A 22,623-nucleotide genomic window follows, 5' to 3' on the forward strand; every position below is an offset into this window, starting at 1 on the left:
TCCCACATGCCACGCATCGCAGCCAAAAAAAAAAAAAGGAATGTAGTAAAATTCATCTTGTGATGACATCAATACTTTCCCCACATTCCTATTGCAAATGGACATAGATATTATATACTAGTAAATATTCTTTTTTTTTTTCTGGCCATGCCACGCAGCATGCAAGATCTTAGCTCCCCAACTAGGGATCAGGGATGGAACCAGCGCACCCTGCAGTAGAAGCACAGAATCCTAACCACGGGACCGCCAGGGAATTCCTATACTGGTAAATATTCTTAATCACAAATTGAGATTGTTTTCAAAGGTTATTTTTCAGAGGTAACTCCAAATCAAAGACCCAGCAAGGATAAATCTATTTCCATTCAGTAACATGTTTATTGAACCATCCTGAAGTACTAACAGAAGACAAGGTATCAGCAACTTTTAAGTAAATTATGATTACATGAATTAAATTAAAAATTCATCTAACAATTTGCTCTCATTTAAAAAAAATAGGGGCTTCCCTGGCGGTCCAGTGGTTAAGACTCCCAACTTCCACTGCAGGGGGCACAGGTTCGATCCCTGATCTCTGGTCAGGTAACTAAGATCTTGCATGCCATGGGGAGCAGCCAAAATATTAAAAAAATAATAATTTTTAAAAATAAGTTTCTTTAGGGCTTCCCTGGTGGCACAGTGGTTGAGAGTCCGCCTGCCGATGCGGGGGACGCGGGTTCGTGCCCCGGTCGGGGAGGATCCCACATGCCGCGGAGGGGCTGGGCCTGTGGGCCATGGTCGCTGAGCCTGCGCGTCCGGAGCCTGTGCTCCGCAGCGGGAGAGGCCACAGCAGTGAGAGGCCCGCGTACCGCAAAAAAAAAAAAAAAAAGTTTCTTTAAACTTTGTAGTAATGTTGTGTTTTGAGAAAACATCTTTAACTTTTTTAAAGCATATGTATAACTCGGGGCTAAGATATGTTTGGTGTTTTAATTAGAGATTGAATTTTCTAATCAGGGATTCAATTTGACATTTTAAAAATAGATGTCAAGTGAAATAACTTGTTCAATTATTCCAGCAACAGTACGGAAAATATTTCTTCTTCAAATTGTCCCTTTCAATCGGGTGCCACAGGGAAAAATCAGTTTCAAGTTATTGGTAGCCTTACTAGCCATCTGAAAAAAAATTGTAAGACATTTGTATAAGTGCAAAGCCCTGTCATAACATACTCTGGAAAATATTAAGTGAAAGTCTCCTCCACCAATCTGAGACTGACATGCTCAGTCTGTGGCTCCATAGCTGCGGTTGTATCCAGACACAGGCGATCAGTTTGAACTCCCTGGTGCCATCGCAGTAATCCAAGCGAAAGGTGCTGGTGTAGAAGTAATGTCAAGAGTAGTATCAGATTTGAGATACATTTTGGAGGTAGAATTGATGAGACTTGGCTCTACCCTGGATAAGAATGTATGTGGGGTGAGGTGGGGATCAAGGGTAACTTTTGGGTTTTTGGTATGAATAACTATATAGACGGAGGTATCTTCTGCCAAGAGTGAGAAGACTGGAGGAGGGGGTGGATGTGGAGGTTGGGATGGAGGATGAAGACTTAATAGTTGGAGATATTTTGGTAATGGAATATCTAGGTCAAGCTCCAAAGAGAAGTGTGAGTCGGATAATAAATTTTGGAGTTGTCAGTATTTAGATGAAACCACAGGGCTGGATAAGATAGCTCAAGAATAACTGGGTAGAATGGAAAGAAGGCCCAGGACCTCTGCCTGGAAAACTTGAGGAATTGTCCTACCCTATTTTTCCTGACTAACTCCTTATATATTTAGGTCTCTGCTTAATTTTTACGTCCTTCAAAAGACTTCTCCTGACCCTTAATCTAAATTAGGCAATACCCCGCCCAATATGTTATCATCAAAGTTCCTATCATAATTTGCAGTGAATTATTTGTGATTATTTATTTTGTATTTGTCTCTCCACTAGAATGTATGTTTCATGAGGGCAGAGGCCATTTGCTTCAATTTGTATTCCCAGTGCCTAGCACAGTGCCTGACACATAATAAATACTAAGTATTGAGTAATGAATGAAAGTGGATGTGAATACTGAGTGAATGTAAGATGAGCCTGTTAAGGTGATCACAACAATTTAGCAACTATTAAAATATAAATACATATATAAAACAATGTAAGATGTGAATCAATTATCATTTATCTTGAACTTTTCTAAGAAAAGAATAAATTAAATAGCAAAGAATTCAAGCATTTTAGTTTACAGTTTCATGCTCCATGGAGGGTCTGTGATATATGAATGTTTATGGAGAGAACCTTGTATGTTCAGAGTACAAACAATTCATCAACTGTACAAGTATTCTATCATAAGCTCCCAGTTTGGAGCCTGTGTTATTCATCTATATCTGCCTCAAGGTTCTCTTATGTATGATGAATGGCTCATATATGTTTATAGTTCCAATGTACACTTTAATTGTTACATTGAAACATTTACTTATATATTTCAATTATAGCTTTAGTAAACGAGGTGGACATGACATTGATTTTGCTCATATTTTGCCTATCTTGCTCAATGTACACAACTTTGTAAATGTTACTTATACCAGAAGTTCATTTCTAAAGTTGATTTTAATAGGTCTAACTCACAGGGAGATTTCTTCCACAACACACTTAATAGACTGTACATAGAGCAGACACCACCAGAAGTGTGAAGTCTGCAAATACTGACAACCAACTGCCCCCATCTGTGGCATTGCTGTTTCCCTCTAAGATAACCAGTGGGTTTTGGCTGCCCCTCAGTATTTAAAGTTTCTCAATACATCCAGCCATTCAGTATACTATATACAGATGTACATTTTCCTTCTCTCAGATTTACTACCTGTCTTGTTTCCAATTCCTTCCTGGTCTTATTTCTTATTGTACAAGAAATGTCTGGCTATGGGTTACAAAAAAAAATTATTCTGAGAATTGCAGAATGTTAGAGTTGGCAAGTCCTTAGAAGTCTCCCTTCCTCACTCTTCAGCTATTCATGTAGTTACTTTATCTTCTGCGTTTTGTTAATTTGGGTAATATAATTGCCTTTAGGGTGCGTTGCTAACGGTGGGAAGCTGGTACTGCTCAAATCACATCACCAGCCCTCTCTCTACACAGAATGACATCAACTGGCCACTTATTTAAATGAGCATCTTCATTGTTTACTCCATTTAAAAACAGAATGGACAATTATTGAAGTTGTAGCTATTTTGTTTAAATAAATCATTATGGTAATTATGAGTCATAGAGGGAGGTTTTGTTTTGTTTTAATGCAGATTTCTAAACCTACCGTTTCAAATTTTTGAGAGATGGATCAAAAATAAATTATCCAGAGTCATAGCAAATTGGAATTCATATATATCCTTGGTTTAAATCTCACAATTTTGATTACTTTCTTAGGTAATAGTTAACCCTTAATTTAATTCAGAAAAGTAACATTTTAAAATATAATTTTAAGGCAATCTTTGAGGTGTTGAAAATTTACTGATGCATCATCATGAACTTATTTTTCCCAAGAAACATAGATTAATGCTTGGAGATAAAAACAGCCAAGGGATATGGGAAGACATTTATGTGCAAGGAGAGAAATTGTATTTCCAGGCTACAACTATTTATCAATTTTCCTGCCACTAAAACTTGCCAGCCAGTTTGTGAGCCTGAGGTACAGATGAGTAACTCTGTATAGAAAACTCTTTTCTTTGGGGAAATTGTTACCCATTGACGATATTTTCCCTGACATCGACTTCACCCTCATCTGCACTTTGCACAGTTACTCTCCAACTGACACTCTCTAATTACTGTCTATGCCCTGCAATAAGAATCTCTAAAGTCCTCCCAAAATCCAGAAGTGGTTTTGTTTTTAAAAGGAAGCTCTTTTACTTTCATTTCCACAGAATTATAGAAGGCTTGTTGTTGCTGTTGTGGTTATTTTTTAAGAAATTATATAGATTAGTAATCTATATTTTGTGGTCATGAAAATAAGTACTTGTATTATTTTCTCTTTCATATGTCAAATTAAAATGTTCATTACTCTCTCATCTCAAATCTTCAGGAACAAACAAAGCCATCAAGAAGGAAGTGGTAAATTGCAGAGTAGCCCTACTAAACAGTCAGACCATCAAGACAGAATTAGATTTTTTTACTGCCAGGGTCTCACTACTTAAATCTGACTGAGGCCTTCTTATCCCAAGGGGAATCTGACACATTTTAGCGTTTCTCATCATATGACTGCTATCTCCAGAGAAAAAATAAGGAAGAGTACATAGCAGAAGAAAATATCAGAGGCTTTTCATCTCCTCAAGATAAGGGAGGCAAGGACAGGGCCTCATTTAGAATTTTTGAGGGCTGGAGCTCTGAAAAGATTGTGATTCCTCATGTATTGTTCAAATAAAGTCAATACCAAGGTGTAAACTGCAAAATACAAAATTTACATGCATACATAAATTCAGCTTCTCTCCAGTTATTTTTTGTATGCAGAAATTTGGATACTTTATCTTTGCTGAGCTTTCTTCAATTGTTTATATCCCTGCTTTGCTGGTGTCCTTGAGCAATCAGTCCAGGATGGGCAAAAGATCTTATCTTAGGCATGCATTTTCCTCATTCATCTCTCATCCCAGGGCCTTGCACACAATAGGTACTTCATAAATGGCTTGGGGATGGGGATGGACAGTGGTGATGGGGCACTCATATAACTGGCTGATCAGAGTTGTCAGCAAAGTTTTAAATTGCTAATGCCTTACTGGACAAAGATTATGACTATTCTCAAATAGTCACATAAATTGCTAATTTATGAGTACAACATCCACCCTTCCCTCCTCCTGGGTAGGCAATCACCACATCTTGTATTTTCAGTACATGGAAACAACAGGCCTTCTTTCACAGATGGATACAATGGAAAGGGTCACCAGATTTGGACTACTGAATAATCTCCCTTCTTTATTTTCTTCCTGAGTATACATTTTCAGGAAATGACAAAGCCTTTATTTACGTTTTGAATCCTTGGTCTAATTTTTCCCAGTCAATATACCTACGAGGGTGTATACATGTGCATGTGTGGTTTTTTGTTTGTTTGCTTGAGTTTTGCTTTTCTTAAATGAAAGACTAAAACATCTTTACTTTGATGAAATACTTTTGCAGTGTTACAAAGTATATTCACAATGTTTTCAGACTTTCATTTTCAAAGGAAGTTTCTGAGAAAAAACACAATATAAATAAAGGTATAGAACATAGTATGTTCATTTTGCCCCATTTAAAATTTGATAATAAGTCATTTTATAAAGCCAAGTGTTTTCTTTTCAGGGCCAAACTTCTTTTTGAGAGCTAAAGCATGCCATTAATGGGTTGCCTTTAACTTTAGCGGTGTAGAGCCAAAATAAAAATTACTCCTTAAGACTCTGTATGTGTGGAGTACTGGTTGTTTGCTTCACAGTAAATACTTGGTTTAATATGGCCTCTTTTGTTTAAAGAAATGTATACTGAGCCCAAAAGGACACATTTACTTCTAGTACAAAAATGCATCATTACGAAACAATCTATTTAGATAAATTATATACTACTGGGTGAGGTTGGAGTGGTGGGGAATGAGGGGAGAGCGAGGAGACTATGTTCTTATAAAAACTTCTAAGTTCGCTAAAGCAATTCTAAACAAACCTTAAACAGAAATATTAATAGTTAAATATTGCAACTTACACTTAGGGGAAAAGTCAGATTACTGATGGAACAGAACACTCACACTCAATCATGTCAAGAAAACACATGTCCTTGTGTAATCTGGCAGAACACCCTTGAATACAGAAGACTTTTTTATCAAATGGATTTCAAATTCTACCTGAAAGTGACATCATTCATTAACAGACAGACTTTCACCCTTAATTTCCTGTATCTCTTTCAGTTATGTTTTCTGGGCTCAGCTGATTTAGCCTTCCTAAACTCTGCTATTGCCCTTTTTGCTCATTTCTCACACTCAGATATCATCAGTGATGTCCAAACTGTTGTTTGGCTTTATTTACAACTTCTCTTTCAAACACTTGAGTTCTCTTTAAACCCTCTGTCCTTCAAATATCCCTTTGACCCGTTTCTGGGAGGCATGGCTGACTAGTAACAGTTTTGGTGTTGTCATCTAACTGCCTCAAACTGAAAAAGTTCACTTTAGCAGGTCTACTTAACCCAAAACAGTTCTGGGAGTGTTGGAATGCTTGAACTTAAAAGGAAAAGTCTAAATCACTCGTTTTGTAAAAAGTGCACTAATAGGGACAATAGTAAGGACCAATGTGATATAAGGAAAGAGTACAGATTTGGAACCAGATAGATTTGAATTTGAATCCAAGCACCACCATTTTCTAAGTAGGGAAAACTGTTAACTATCTGGGCCTCAGTTTTTTCTTCTGTACAATGTTCCTTACACTACAAAGTACCCATGAAGATTTAACAGGATAAGTTTATAAAGCACCTAGCATATTTTCCTATACTTGGGAAGTTGGTCATTGGATTTATTACGGTCATAGGTAATTGTTCTATAAAAACACAATTAATTTTGGGGTGCTCTGGATCCCTCCCCCAACTCCTTATATTTTCTGTTCTCCAAGAGTCATCAGATCTGCCTATTCATGTACAGTTAAAAAATCCACCCGTTATATCTATATTTCCAAGCCAAACTCTGTTCCAGTGCTGGGTCACTTCATACTATTTGCTACAAATTTATTCTGGTTAGTTTGTACATCTCTGAATTGCTGGAAAGTTTACCAGTAAAATGATCTTTCCAGTTGTGCTGGCCCTGCAACTTTTCTCCTTAATCCTTCTGCTACTGCCACGTTCTCTATCTGGAGAATTGAATCAAGTGATATGGGGATGCTTCAAAGCACCTGTAAATAAAAATAATGGGAGGAATATGTCTTCCTGTCCTATAGGTAGCTTCTAAATCTGCATGGTTGACTTCTACAAAGATGGAGACAGCCCTGTGCTTTTATGCTGAGTTCAGTACCAAGGACACTAACTCCATCAAACACTATCTTCAAAGAAATCAAAGAACTCACAATCCATATGGCAATCAATTTCCAATTCTACATATGCCTTTAAACAACATTCAGCTAATTTCTAAACATATATTCTGGTAGCAGCTTTCCTTCCAAGTATTTTGCATTACTAAACATCTAAAAATACATGGTATATCTACATGTATTACATAAACAGACTACTTAAGTGGTGTATATTCTGATTTTGCCTATCTAAGCAATTAAAATAAGTCACTCCCTTATTAAAATATATCTCCAGTAACCACCATCATTGAGCATCATGCTGTCACATTCACTAGTGACAGTCAGACACCAGATAGTCAAAAGGAAAAAAGTAAGCCCAATGAATAAATTACGTCTTGAATGATTCTGAGACAAATTAAAACTACAGACAGTCTGTGCTCTATTTGTAAAATATTAAATCCAGACTCTTGAATTGTCTTCTTATTTTTGGAGCAGGCATGCTCCAGTGCCCTGCACTGACCTCTGAGATACCAGACTCAGGAGGAATTTGGGAGGAAACAGAGGAAGGATTCAGGAAGTGGGGACCGTGGCATAAGGCAGACTTTCAAGAGGGTGGGTTTTAGAAGTGAGCGGCCAGCTGCTCAGTGCCTGATGCAGGGCCACACTCCATCAACTTTGGATACACTCTTTCTTCTGTTTTGTTCACCTCCTCCCCTTCCTTAGCACCCAAACTACTGTCTCACATGTATCATCCAAAAATAGTCCTTAAATAATGAAAGGCTCTTGAAGGGGCACTGATGGTGGAGATGACCTCCTAGAAGAGGGATCTTATGGCAGCCACTTGCACAAGATTTGTGCTGGATTTTTGCTGACAGGATCAGGAACTGGATCCTTAAGTACAGAGTGTTTGCTAAATGCTCTCCATGCTTTAAAGATTCATAGACAGAAGATTTCACAACCTCCAGGTAACTTGAACTACCAAACATAAGGGTCATCTAATACTTAACCTTTATCTCAGGAAGTTTTACCCCATTATCTCATGCATATCAATTTACAGTTTACTCCCTTTCTGACCTCTGGGCAAATACTTATTTCTTTAGTGCCTTCACCTATTGTGAATGGAGTGCCCATTTGTTCTCCTGTTCTCCAATCCAACTCAAGTACACTTTCATGCCTCAGCTATTATTTCTAACCCTTTAATTATCTTTCTTGCTCTTTGAATGTTCTCTAGGATTTTTATGCCTGAAGTCCTGGAGCCCAAGCTCGGACATAATATGCTGGGACTGGCAAGTGGAACTAATGCTAAAATATTATTGTAAGAGTGACTCATGCCTCCTGTTCTAGTTTATGTAGACTTGTATCAGCTTTTGTTGTTCTTATTATTACATGCTCTATTTGCCAAGTCCATCTTTTCTGACAATTTCAGAGGCAGTCATCTTTCATACTGGGAATTCATAGACCAAACTTGTCATTTTCCAGCTTCTCTATATGTATTTTCTTTCCTCATGTAATTACCTTGTATGAATCAACATTAAATCTTCTCTCTAGTCCTAAACACATCATAGTCTTAGCCCAGTGCTAGGCAAATGCAAAGAGTTCAAATATAGTATTGATATCTAAAAGCTTAAAATCAAACTCATTCTTTTTATTGTCTTTTCATCCCCAAATCTGTTCCTCCTCCTAAGTTCTCTGTCTAGGTCTCAGCACTACTACATGCCCAAGTTTGAGGGATCAATAATTTTTTATTCTAGCTTCTCTTTCACTACATACATATAGCTAATTGGTTTACAACTTCTGCTGAGTTACCTCTTAAATATGGCCCTTCCCCTCTATTTCACTCTACTATCCGAGTTCAGGTATTCAGCATCTCTGGATTGGACTACAATAGCTTTTGATTTCTCTCCTTCAATCCATCATTCCCTCCTTTCTCAAAACACTTACCAAGTCATTTTTTGCCTTAAAAAAAAATCACATTGTCTCCATTGTTTAATATGCATTCAAGACCCTGACATCTCCTGCCTTTTCAGCCCCTTCTCTTCCTCCCCTATTCCTCCCAAATCAAACCCTGCATTAAGGATGGCAAATGTGTCAATTTTGGTTACTTGGAAGTGGCTGCCTGAAACAATGCTCTAAGGAGAAGGTCATGTCTACCAAGAAGAGTTGGTGGTAATGGAATGGAAACGATGGCCATTTTGCTACACAAATTGAAAGTTTAAATTTCTCTAACCCTTCATGTGCTTTGGTACCCTATGACTTTTTATTTCCCTAGAACTGGTCTCTCTTTTCTTTTCTTTTTTTGAATTTTATTTTATTTATTTTCTTATACAGCAGGTTCTTATTAGTTATCCATTTTATACATATTAGTGTATATATGTCAATCCCAATCTCCCAATTCATCAGAACTGGTCTCTTAGACTTGAGTCTTTCTTCCCTTTCTCAGTGCTCTCAGTTCTCTTTTTAAAAAAATTACTTCATACATGGTATTCTGACAGTGGATGGGCATACAAAAACATTCAAATCCATGCTTTACGTCATATACCAAATGTATAAGATAGATCAAAGACTTAAATGTAACAAGGCAGAGCTATAAATGTTCTAGGATGTAACATGGGAGAATTCATGTATAGTTTTGGAGTGGGGAAGGCCATTCTAACTATGACTTAAAATACTGAAATCAAAATAGGAAAGATTGATAAGTTTAACTCTGTCAAAACCAAAATCAACTGTAAGGTAAAAACAGACAAGCAAACAAACAACTAACAAACAAAAAACTGCACAACACTGTAAGTAAATGCCAAGGACTGGGAGACATTAGCAACTCACGTCAAAAAAGTGTAATATCTTTAAAACATAAAGAGCTTTTAAAAATCAACAAGAAAATTACCAAACAACTGAATATTAAAATGGACAAGGAATAAGAAAACAGGAAGTTTACAGAAAAAAAAAAATGTAAATGGCTCCTAAAAGTATCATAAGATGTTCAACTTCACTCATAAGAGAAATTCAAACTATTAAGACATCATTATTTTTACCCATTAGATCTGAAAAACATTGAAAAGTTTGATAACATACTAATGGGAGGCAGTAAGGAAAAGGGGTCTCATATTTCTGGTGAGAATGTACAATGATACAATACTTATGGAAGGCAATCTAACAATATCTCTCAAAATCACACATGCATGTGCTCATGAGTCAACAATTTCCCTTTTGGTAAATGATCTTACGGATCTACTTTCATATGTGAAAAATGCCTAAATTACAAGATTATTCATTGCAGCATTGTTTGCAGTAGCAAAATATTGCAAGCAATCCAACTACTGGGGATATACTAGTTAATACATGTACACAATAAAATAATGTTCAGCTTTAAGACAAGTGTTTTCTTATGAAAAATAAGGAAGCTCTCTCTGTACTGAAATGAGAAGAAATACAAATTGTTAAGGAGGAAAAAGCACGGTTCAGAGGTGAAAAGATAGTGCTTACTGTGCATTTGCTTGAACATGCTTAAAGAGACTCTGAAAGGATTCACCAGACACTAATAATAGTTCGCACCTCTCTGGGGACCTGGGTGGACAGAGGATGGGGTAGGAAGACTTTTTTTATTGAAAAAAATTTTAATTTATTTGAAAACTCATGCAAATGCTACAGTTTTCTCTCTCTGAAATGTTATTTATCCTCGTTCCCCACCTCCACCTAGCCACGCTTCAGGCCTTAATCATTTCCTCCAAAAGACTTTCTTTCCAATCTGGAAAAGTTCAGATTCCCTCAAGTCTTGGTTGAACTCTTATGCTAGTTTTTGTAAATTATTTGTGGCTATCTGTCTCCCTCATTTGACTGTGACGCTCCTAGAGGCGGAGAGGAAGTTGTCTGCTTTTGCATGTCTCACCATAGCTCAGGCTGCTTGGCACATCAGCTCATGAAAGTTTGTTGAGTGAAGACACGAGTGTTCAGGGCACTGTGCGGGGGCCCTGCTTGGGAAACCACAGGGGAAGATAAAAGTGGTGAGACAATGTCTGCCTTTAGGTAGTTTATCAACTAGGGAGGTTAAGATAAATACACGTATAATTATAAGGCAGAATCCAGTCCTTGCCTTAGGATAACAAATAAAGTTGTATGGGACTTAGGGCAAGGTGACTGCCGGAAGAATTTTTTTAATGTATTATATATCTGAAAAATGCAGTAATATTTGAAAAGGGGTTTTGAAAGACTGATGTGATTTCTTCAAGAAAGGATGGGGTATTTTTAATGCAGAAAATCAAATGCCTACAGGAGCCAGGCAGGTGATGCGTGTAAGTGATGGATTGCCAAGTAGAAACTGATTAAAAACAAGATCTAGAAGTTCTTCAGCTTGGCTGTATACTAGCACCACCTGGGAGATTAAAAAAATCTCCATGCTCAGGCCATAACTCAGGCCGATTCAACTAGAAACATGGGTGAGGAAGGGGATAGGAGGATAAAATGGAGGAGGAACCCAGGCAGCTACAGTTTTAAAAAACTGCCCAGGTAACAACAGTGTGGACCAGCTGCATTTTCATCACCTGTGACTCATTAAAAATGCAGAACCCCAGGCCCCAACCCAGATTTACAGCATCAGAATCTGCACTGTGAAAATATCTCCAGTGAATCTTGTATACACTGTCAAGTTTGAGAAGTTCTGCTCTAGAGAACTTTGCCCTTTTCCAAGGGAGTGACCATTCATTAAGTAGTATCGGCATTTCCCAGAGGAAATGCATACCCACTAGTTGTAAATGTTCTAATTTTTCCAATTATACTGCTGGCAAGAATGCAAGTAATTGAAATTAGGTAGAACCCATCAAAAGGTGACTGGGTCCTCCCAATTTGCTAGAGAGGGAATGGTGAATTAGCGGAGTTTGTCTAAGGCTTAGATTGTTTTAAGGCCGAAGTTTTTCAATGCAGATTTTGGCTATTTACTTAAATTTTCTCGCTCAGCTAAACCATCCCAGTCAACAATATCGTGTGTGCAACAAAGTTCAATATGCAACTCTGCTCTCATTTAGGTGGGCAGGGATTTTGGAGCACCACCAGCTCAGCAGCCCTCCCTCACGACTCCCTTAAGCAAAATTTAAAGGGTATATTGAGGGCTTCCCTGGTGGCGCAGTGGTTAAGAATCCGCCTGCCAATGCAGGGGATACACGTTCGAGCCCTGCTCTGGGAAGATCCCACATGCCGCAGAGCAACTAAGCCTGTGCGCCACAGCTACTGAGCCTGCGCTGTAGAGCCCACGTGCCACAACTACTGAAGCCCGCGCACCTGGAGCCTATGCTCCGCACCAAAAGAAGCCGCCACAATGAGAAGCCCGCGCACCACAACAAAGAGTCGTCCCCGCTCGCCACAACTAGAGAAAGCCAGCGCACAGCAACAAAAGACCCAACTCAGCCAAAAAATAAATAGATAAATAAATAAAATTTAAATAAATAAATTAAAAAATAAAATAAAGGGTATGTTGAAAATAAAGCTAGGAAAGTTTGGAGGGCTTGGAATGCTAGAGTAAAACTTATTTACTTAATTTGGACCATGTCAAGTCACAATATTTTCAAAGCCAGGGTTATAACTGCAATACAAACAAAAAAGAAAATTCACTCCCTCATGACCTGGTTAAAAATATAACTGGCACGAAAGAAAGAGTTGAAAACTTTTGTCCAACGAATGCCTATAGAGCTCCTACTATGAATCAGGTGCTATTCCAAGTCCTTTAACTTCATTCCTTCAGCGGTAGTCTTAGTTAGCCAGCCTCCTGGAAAACTGATGTCACTGCTCCTAAAATGAATGGTCTCAGAAGATAAAAGTGTGGATGAGTCAGAGCAGCCCATGGCTCCAACTAGACACTGTCAGCAGCTCAGGAGCCTGTCTTTGAATATCAAGAACCACTGAGACTGGGGGGCCAAACACAGGGAAGGGGAGGAATTCAGAACAGGTAAAGATACACCTCAGAAAGCCTCTACTTTGCTACAGAGTTGGAGAACAGTTACAAAATTTTAAGTGGCAATACTAGGACATGGCTTTCAAAGAATAGTATCAGCAACTCTTATGTTATTCTTTTTTTTTAAGTTGTTGCACTGAGTAATGTTTTTATCTACCTCTGCTGAAAATTATATAAAAATCACTCTATGGATAAATGTACAGATTAATTGCAAATGAAAAATCAGTCTAAAGTCTTAAACTATTGAACCTCCCCTACACTAAAATATGCATATTTCTGAAACACACTAGGTATTTTTTATAAACAATCCATAAGAGCAAAAGTAAAAAACTTCACAAAATCAGTTTCCGTAAAAAGTTTTTTGATAGTTTTTTTAAAAAGAAATTTCTAAGCACTTTCAAAAGTTTAAATGCTCATAGAATATAATCACTGAGAAGAGCTGTACTATTTCTTTATTATTTTAGAGCATGCATTTATTTTGTATTATTTTGATATAAAACTCACATTTGTAAGATGTGCAGGAGCATAGTAACAAAAGAAAAGAGAAACAATGTATCAGACAAGGCATGCAGGATGAAAAGGGGGAAAAATTCTCCTTTTGAGCTAAAAAGAAAGAAAAAAAATACTATAATCAAGGCGGAAGAAAGGCATCTCTGAAGAAGAAATAAATATTTTCCCAGCAGTGAGCCTGGGGGCTGTCGGGGTGAGGTGGGGGAATAGAAGGGTATCGGGTGAGAAAGCATATTTCTTAAGGCCCCTGTGAACAGAACTTCGATTTATAGAACAAATCAATCCACTTACAGGACGTGCTTAACTTCACCTGTTGGGAGGTAAGTTCAGTTTCTTTCTCCTTCTTTGAATGAATGGGGAAGGCTTTCGGTTCGCCCTCGGACTCCCACCACAGGAATGTGTGCTATCTGCAGGGTTGTTTTGAAACCCATCGCACTTAAAGGAGCTGTATCAACAGGTTTCTCCTCCATAACACTGAACCAATTGTAAATGTTGAATGCGAACCTTGAACAAGCTAAACACTATCACAGGAATTTAAAACCAGCTCTCGCTGGATTTTTTTCCTTAATAGAATCACAATTTATATTTTTATCACTTCAGCCTTTCTGAGCCCAGAACTACAGAGCTAACAAAGGGCTAGTTGGCCTTGGAATGTTGGTTAGGACAGAGAACTCTTTCCCAGATGGAGCTGCTAATGTGGTTTTTAAAGAAGACACAGCAGACTCAAAAATGTCCTTCCAAGCAATGTAACAAATAACGAGCCTTTCATATACTTATCTAATGCAGTTCTATGGCCACCGCCTTTAACACAAATACTTAACCTTTTCTCTCTCAACTTTGACCTATATACTTTCCATTCTGTCTTTAAATAAAACTGTTTCCAGCATGAGTGGTGAGGCAAAACACTCAAAGAAGCTCCACTCATACAGCCCTAAATGCTGGGGGTAAATGTCATAGGCAAATCCTAATCACATTTAAAATTTGTACCTATGATTGTTAAAACCCTGAGATTGACAAATTTTGTTTGTTTGTTTTTAGATTAACACTTCTTGGTTAAAGAATTGACGTCCAGAATTCGGCTTGCCATGTTTGCACAGCCATTTGTCACTATTTTCATATCATTTGCAATTTATTCTACCGTACCAAGTGGTTTCTCTTGGGAGGTTCTATGGCTTGATATAATTTAATTTCTCAGGCAATCTCTCAATCATCATTTGGCATGAACTTAATTGAAAATGACTATAATCTGACTTCAAACACTGAGTGATGATGTTACAAAGAATATCTATATTTCCCCATAACTAAACAAGAACACAATTAAAAATAAGCCAACATTCCCAAAATGAACACACAATTAAAAACTATCCTTAATCTTAATGATAGAAAGGAAAATCTCTGTAATAAGAAAAAGCTGTTGAAAATTAATTTGCTACTTACCATGCACTGATTATTTTAATTGACCAGTTTCTAAGATGATCTATATATAAAAGTTGAAAAGGGATGGTGTTTGGGTAATTGTCTAGATAACTTATTAACGTAGTAGATTCTAGGGCTCAAAGGAAAAGTTGAATGTCTGATGACTTTTCACATTTGAGGGAGCAAATTAAGTAACAACAAAAGCAGAAAAATCTAGGGGAAGTGGAATAAGGAATCAAAAGATAAAGAGTCAGCAATGGAGCGTCATAAAGCAGTGAATAGTTAAAAGTGCATTTCACTGTTTTCCTCAGTCTCTGGGATTTGTTCAACTGTTTGGACTCTTCATGAAGTTCAAAAAACAAAAACCTTTTAGGAAATATACTCAAAAGTCAACCAACCTTCCTAGTGAACTTGGCTCTGGAACTTGCACTTGACACTATGACTTTATCACATCTTAAAGGGATATGTCAAAGCTCTTTAAGTAATTTCAAGAGGGCATGGATTATTTCCAAAAGTGAGGTAAAGAAGTCTGTAATCATGGAAGCATTACTTATTTAGCCATTGCAAAGAATTATGAGTTTGTTTTTTACTAACATGCCTACACATTTCCCTCCTTCTTTCCTTCCTTCCCCCTTCCTTTCTTTCCTTTTCTCTTTCTTTCTTCCTCCCTTCCTTCCTGCCTCCATCCCTCCCTCCCTCTTTCTTTCTTTTTCTTTCTTTCTTTCTGTCTTTCTCTCTCCTTCCTCCCTTCCTCCCTTCCTTCCTTCCTTCCTTGTACCAAAGTAATCTGAAGAATGAACCTGGAGCAAGATTAGCTTGTGCATGTAAATCCTCCCCACAATTCTACTCATCACAATCCTACAGAGAAGGGGCCTGGAGAAAATTAAGAATCCACAGCGGAGATGTTCAAGGCATCTTTACTAAAAACAGCCAAATAATGGAAACAACACAAATATTCGTCAACAGGGAAAGATATATTGTGGTATGTTCACACAATGGAATACTATAAAACAAAAGAAAAAATTATTGATATATGGAACAGTATGAATGAATATCACTGACTTAATTTTGCTCAAAATAAACCATACGCCAAAAAAGTACACAGTTATGGTTTCATTTATAGGAAGTTCAAAATCAGGCAAAATTTAGAAGTCAGAAGACTGTTTACCATGGAGGGCTTAATTGAATGGAAAGTGACACCAGGGAGCCTTCCATGAGTGCTAAAAATATCCTAAGATCTTGTTCTGGTTTAAGTATACAGGTATAGCAATATATAAAAATTCACTGAGCTATCTGGGGGCTTCCCTGGTGGCGCAGTGGTTGAGAGTCCGCCTAGCCGATGCAGGGGACATGGGTTCGTGCCCCGGTCCGGGAGGATCCCACATGCCGCGGAGCGGCTGGGACGGTGAGCCATGGCCGTTGGGCCTGCGCGTCCGGAGCCTGTGCTCCGCAGCGGGAGGGGCCACAGCGGTGAGAGGCCCGCGTATCGGGGGGGAAAAAAAAAAAATTCACTGAGCTATCTATACGTTAAGATTTGTGCACTTTATGTACGTTATTTTGCAATTTAAATTTTCTTAAATGAAATTAAAAGAAAATCACAGTGGAGGAAGAAAAACAAGCTAGAAAGCCTCCACCAAAATACCAATAGATTCAACAAAAATGAAAGAGATGGTCCCACTTTAAAAAATACAGGAAAAGAACCCTTCATCCAGGGTTTTCTTTTTTAACGTTCCCTAAATCATTAGGCATGAAATGTGGAAAGAGGAGAATTAAAGAATGACAAAGTCTCCCCCCCAGACTAGTAGGGTTTGAGGACTTCAGTTAAGTTTCAGAATTTCTTGATTAGGGACACCCTTCTGTCTCCCCAATCATTGTAGGAAGTACCCTGATTCTCTTTTGAGGGAGATTGTTTCAAAGAGTGACCAGTAGGACAAAGAGGAAACCGACTATCTGGGTTTCAGGTAGAGAATTAAAGTTTGGCTTCAAGTTTACTTTCTTTATGGTTCAACTCGATTAAACAGAATGGGAAAAGGAGGGAGGGCTATGGGCAAAGAGCTGGCTAGGAATGAAAGGACTTCCCTTTGTGTTCTCTCCGTGAAATACTACACAATGGATCTGGTAAATTGGGAGCAGAAGCGTGAGAAGTCCCAATATTTATTTCTAGTCAAATTCTGTCGATGTAATTTATGTGCCCTTTTTTTTTTCTTTTCTAAATAGAACACTGGCAAAACAAATCTGTATCTCCTTCACCACTTTTCTCCAGGTTTTTTAGAAACACGATGAATCCTTTTCTCCTGTTCTTCTCCCTAGGGACACTCCCAGCCCTGGCAGATCATTTCTAACAGCGGAGGCTGTGACTGGTGATAAATGTGTGAAGGGTTGTGGCTGGGCTTTTGAGCTTCATGCTCTGGCATTCCTATGTGGTCTTTGAATTTTAAACAACTAGATTGCGCCTCATTCACCTCCCAAAGTACTCCAATTACAACCTGGTTGCATTTACGAAATTATTTTAAAATCCTAGACCAAAATTAATGGAGGAAATTATGGACAATGTTAAAGCTGAGCATTTCATTTAAATAACATATACGGGGGCGGGTGAGGCTAAAAATGTAGGGCTTATCTACGTGATAGGTGTTTTATATGCATTATCACACTTAACCCTCTTGACACCTCTGTAAGCTAAAAATCAGCACCCACATTTTATAAGTGGAAATCTCAGCCTCCAAGGAACAAAAGTCTTAAGTGTGCACAGCCAGGGTTCAAGCCCAGGTCCATCTGACTTCAAAATCCTTTTATCTCCTAACTGCTCAGGCAAGGTGCCTACTCAGTACACGCAGAGCTTATTAATCTTTCATCCTACGAAAAGAACATAAATTGTAAATTAAATTAGCTAAAATGGATGGTAATGTCTTTGAGGGCAAAGGCTGATGACTCATCTTTTCTGTGGCATAGAATAATACCTCGATGTGTTAGGTGAATACTTCTAAATAGGCGCACATGAGACAGATATTGATTTTCTTTAAGTTATGAACACACACAACACACTTTCTCAACGCATGTGTGAGCATCTACAAAATTGTCATTATGGATTCAAATACCTGCAGAAAAAATAAAATTTACTCATTTAAGTAAAAAGTGAAGTTAGTAAAAAGGTCGGTTAAATGCCAAATAAGATAACCAAAAGAATTTAAAAACTTAGATACTGAATTACATTTGCTGGTCTTTTAAGCTTTAAAGGCACATTGGCTAATATTTCTGTTATACCAGGAATAATAAGCAAGCACAAAGCCTCTCAAGGTATAACTGACCCTAAACGTGGAATCACTTCAAATAAAGGAACATGCAAATACATGATGTTCTGCTTATACAAGATGGAAACTAAATGAGCAGACCAGAATCCAATGATTAGTAAAATTTCACTCTGATGACCAGTTCTTTACACCAAAGAACTCAAAAGCTGACTGAATACTTTTTCTTTACAGGACTTTTCTCCCCCATCTCATTTTAGTTTGTCTCTGTGGAAGGAAAGCACTGAACAAGATTTAAATTCTTAATGCCTTATTCCTTCTGAAACTTATAGTCTGAAATTAGTTTATTTACTTTCAAATTAAGTCAGAATTTGTTATTGAAAGAATTGTACCTGGGTCTTTAGTTGCAGTATTGCTAAAGATTCTTTGCAGTCAAAGACATGCAGAATTCCAAGGTGGTGTGCTTTGTTATTTACTTTTTACTAGTAGGATTCTCAGTTTGCTGAATGTAGAGTAAATAAGAATTTGAAATTATACCACAGAATAAAAGGACTTCTTTCAATATTGGAGGCTCATTTGTCTGTCAGGTAGAATCACCCAGGTTTTCAGGTTTGTGATTGCTGAGTTTTTGCTTCAGAATTCTCTAGGATAAATTTGCTTGTGAGCCTAAACCCACTTTTAAGTAATCATTTAATCTCCATTAACTATAAATATGTGTGGTTAGGTCCATTTCTGAGATTATAAGAAACAAATCAGTAGTTTTTTCTTTCTAGATTTTGTCTTCCTGATTTTTTTCATGTTAGTTATTACAGTAAGCAGACATTCCTGAAATTTTAATAATGTATACCTATGCAGTGTAAATGTTTTCTTCATTACTCCAAAATGTTTACTCTCACTGTTTACTTTTGTGGTTCTCCACAACTTTTAGCATAGTCATTACCTGTCAAAAAGAATGTCTATAGAGAACAGACTTGTGGTTGCCAAGGGGAAGGGGGCATGAGGAGGATGGAGTGGGGAGTTCGGGGTTAGCAGATGCAAACTATTATATATAGGATGACTAAACAACAAAGTCCTACTGTATAGCACAAGGAACTGTATCCAATATCCTGTGATAAACCATAATGGAAAAGAATATGAAAAAATAATGTGTATATATATATGTATAACTGAATCACTTTGCCATACAGCAGAAATTAACACAACATCGTAAATCAACTATACTTCAATTAAAAAGAAATGTCTATATTTGTTCATTTTTTTGGACCAAATACCTCTTTTCAATCACTTCGGATTATTTTTGAGAATCTTCAACTGACTCCTGCATAAAAAAAAAAAATCCCCTGTCCACATTATGGTTCTTTAATCTGTCTTTGCACATAACTCTCCTTCCTATTCCTACTTCTCCGTTTTTTAATGCTTTCCATAGTCTTGGCATTGTCTTGACTTTAATTCACATTTTTTTCCTATTCCTTTGTATGAATTTTCATGTTTCTTCATTTTAATTGGCAGCCATTTTATTCTATTTTAAAGTCTTTAAAGTTTAAACTTTTGGTCCCCATTGAGTCCCCTAGTGACGTCAATTCATTAATATGCCAAAGGTTTAATAGCGCAGCACACTCCCTGAATGTGACACTTCTGGTGGGCTGGGGGAGGGGCACACCGAAGACAGTGTTACCCAAAAATGAAATATTAAAATAAATGTTCAACTTTTTAGCCGACAGCATATACTTTGCTAAGTAACTATATCATTTTTAAAAATTGGTAAATAAATCAAACTTACCCTTTCAAGAAGGTTTCAGTGGATGATTTAGGATGTTTACCTCTTTATTTCAGCTCTATGCAATTCAGGTAAGAGTTATAGGGTCCGGTTGGGTCCAGAGCCTGTGGAGACCACAAAAGGAAGGATAAAGGAAGGCCCTCCCCCTCAATTTACATTCATTTAGATCAGCTGGAGAACTACGGTTTTCAAATCCTAAGCTTTATATGTGTTTCCTTGAAGAGCGAGTAGTAACTGTTCCCCCTTTTAAAGCTTCAGGTCGTTCTTCAACTATTCTTTTTATGTTGTATAACCCTCAGGGGTTCATATCCGACTTTCATATTTAATGTACTTTAATTCTGCCTTGTAATGATCTGTGTACGCATTCATGAGCTCATCTTCCCCTTGGGACTTGCCCAGGTAGCAGAGACTAAATTGACATTCTTTACGACTTCCTGGCAAGTGCAAGTCTGACTTCATGAATACCTTTATTTCTGCACTTGCGTCCAAAAGTTTCGGAGAGAGTGTGATTAACTGATTAAATAAATAAAACAAGGTCATCTGGGTGGATCCTTTTATAACACCATGACTGTACTAAACAGGCAACACACATATCCTGGCTTTTCTGCTTTACTTGCTCCCCCTCCTTTTTTAGTCCTGTGAATGATTCTTTGAAACCTCAAAAGGTTTGTATCACTTTCTCATAGCGTGAATTATGCCCTTACCTTCACTATATTTTGTGGATGGTTTGTCTACGTTATTGGCCCTCAGCCAAATAATACATTTTGCATTTGAAGAGAGAGAATTTTCCCTTGCATTGATCTCTTCTTTTGGTGAGGGAAGTGGGGCTGGAAGGGAGAAGCATGAGTGGGAGAGAAGTAATGCCCCAAACAGAAACCAGTGACCCTTGATACAGTCCTGCTTGCTGCCTTCGAGGAGGTCATGGTCTGGAGGAATTCTTAATTGAAATGATATTGTACACCAATTCCTAGCACCAGCTCTACCATACTCTCCTCCCACACCCACACCCTCACCAGCTGCAATCTCCTCTCTCGTTTACATAATCGTTCTACTCTATAACATAGTCATTTCTGTACTGTCTCATCTCCCTATTAAGATTCTACTACTCTTTATACTCTCTGCCTACAGCGCCTAGCCTGGTCCTAGGATTGTGATAAATGTTTGCTGAACTGAAATAAATTGCTTGGTCTTGCTCAGGATCATGTAGAAAACATTTATCTCCAATGACATCTTCATCTTGACTGCACATAATTAAGGTATAGTGACCAAAAACAACCTAAAGAAGAGTAGCATGGTTGACTTCAAATTGCAGTGTAAGAAATTTTCTTTTTTTTTTTTCCTGAAAGAGCTCTATTTTTTTTCCCATTTTTTTCCTAAAAGATGAACCATTCTTAATGTTTGGTGGTGTAGGCCTCAAGGTGCAGACAGAAGTGTTTTTGCGATTTTAAATACTTTCTGCCTAGCATGGATAATAACCAAGGGGAATTAAAATACATGAAGTATGGCAATTCCCTGACGGTCCAGTGGTTAGGACTCCGTGCTTTCAATGCCATGGGCCCGGGGAACTAAGATCCTGCAAGCTGCATGCAAGGCAGCCAAAAAAAAAAAAAAAAAAAATTAAGTACAAATTTACAAAACATTTACAAAATAAAGTGCAGCTTAAACTTGAGTTTGTCTTCAGCCATATCTTTGTAGTACACAAGATTGTAAAAAAATTGGTGAATCACTGGATTATATGTCTCCATGTTACCCCACATTCAGACCTGGAAAAGTCACAGACTGAGTTGCCTGAATTTTCTCATTTGCTGGGGCCAGGGAGGCAGAGAAGGAGGAGGGGAATGGATTACCCCTCAGTGCTCCTCTGTCCCCTACCCTGTGCCTGTGTTCTCTTCACGTGCAAGCTAAGCTACCAAACCATCACCAGGACACAGAGGAATAGAAGCTCAGGTCCTGTGGGTAGGAGGTCCGTATGTCAGACTGGTTAATGAAGGGAAGCTGGGTATTAGGATTTGAAACAGAAGATCAAAATATTCCATTATATCTGGGTCTTGTTTTAAATAATCACAGTTAGATTTTTAACCTCTTGGTGTCGACTGACTTACCTTTATTTCTTCCCTGTCACCTAGGCCTTCACACATGTTTGAATGAATAATGAAATTTAAAAGTTATAGTGCAATTTGCATATATTGAAATGTTATACAGTAAGTTCCCTGCATACAAACCTTCAAATTGTGAACTTTCAAAGATGCAAACGTGCATTCACATGTCCAATCATGTAAGTACTTGTAAGGGACTTACATGTAAGGTACTTGTTGTGCAGGTCGGATGATATAATATATGTAAATAAAGCACTTAGCACAGTGCCTGGCATTCTCAGTGGATGTCAGCTAAAAACAAACAATGAAACATCAGCTGCTCAGCATGCCTTATCTGTAAAAAGGTAGAAGAGTCAAGAAAAGCCCCTGGAGTATGGGATATCCAATAGATTGTATCCCTCTGATCAAGAGCTGCTGTTCATGCAAATGAGCTATCACCTCACACCAGTCAGAGTGGCCATCATCAAAAAATCTACAAACAATAAATGCTGGAGAGTATGTGGAGAAAAGGGAACCTTCTTGCACTGTTGGTGGGAATGTAAATTGATACAGCCACTATGGAGAACAGTATGGAAGTTCCTTAAAAAACGAAAATTAGAACTACCATATGACCTAGCAATCCCACTACTGGGCATATACCCTGAGA

General features: G+C 37.9%; 1 protein-coding gene across 2 annotated transcripts in view; it reads right to left on the reverse strand.

The window, feature by feature from the left end:
* SLC39A10 (solute carrier family 39 member 10) overlaps positions 1-20,507 on the reverse strand; it is a 104,876-nt gene extending 84,369 nt beyond the window's left edge. For both annotated transcript variants that reach the window (XM_022567290.3, XM_089915965.1), the window contains exon 1: positions 19,885-20,507. The gene's annotated coding sequence lies outside the window, so the exon portion shown is untranslated. The remainder of the gene's footprint in view (positions 1-19,884) is intronic.
* Positions 20,508-22,623: the final 2,116 nt, after the last annotated feature.

The sequence above is a fragment of the Delphinapterus leucas genome, chromosome 8 (assembly GCF_059928025.1).
Source record: "Delphinapterus leucas isolate spDelLeu-1000000601 "Yukka" chromosome 8, BTC_Dleu_Yukka2, whole genome shotgun sequence".
Classification (NCBI taxonomy): domain Eukaryota; kingdom Metazoa; phylum Chordata; class Mammalia; order Artiodactyla; family Monodontidae; genus Delphinapterus; species Delphinapterus leucas.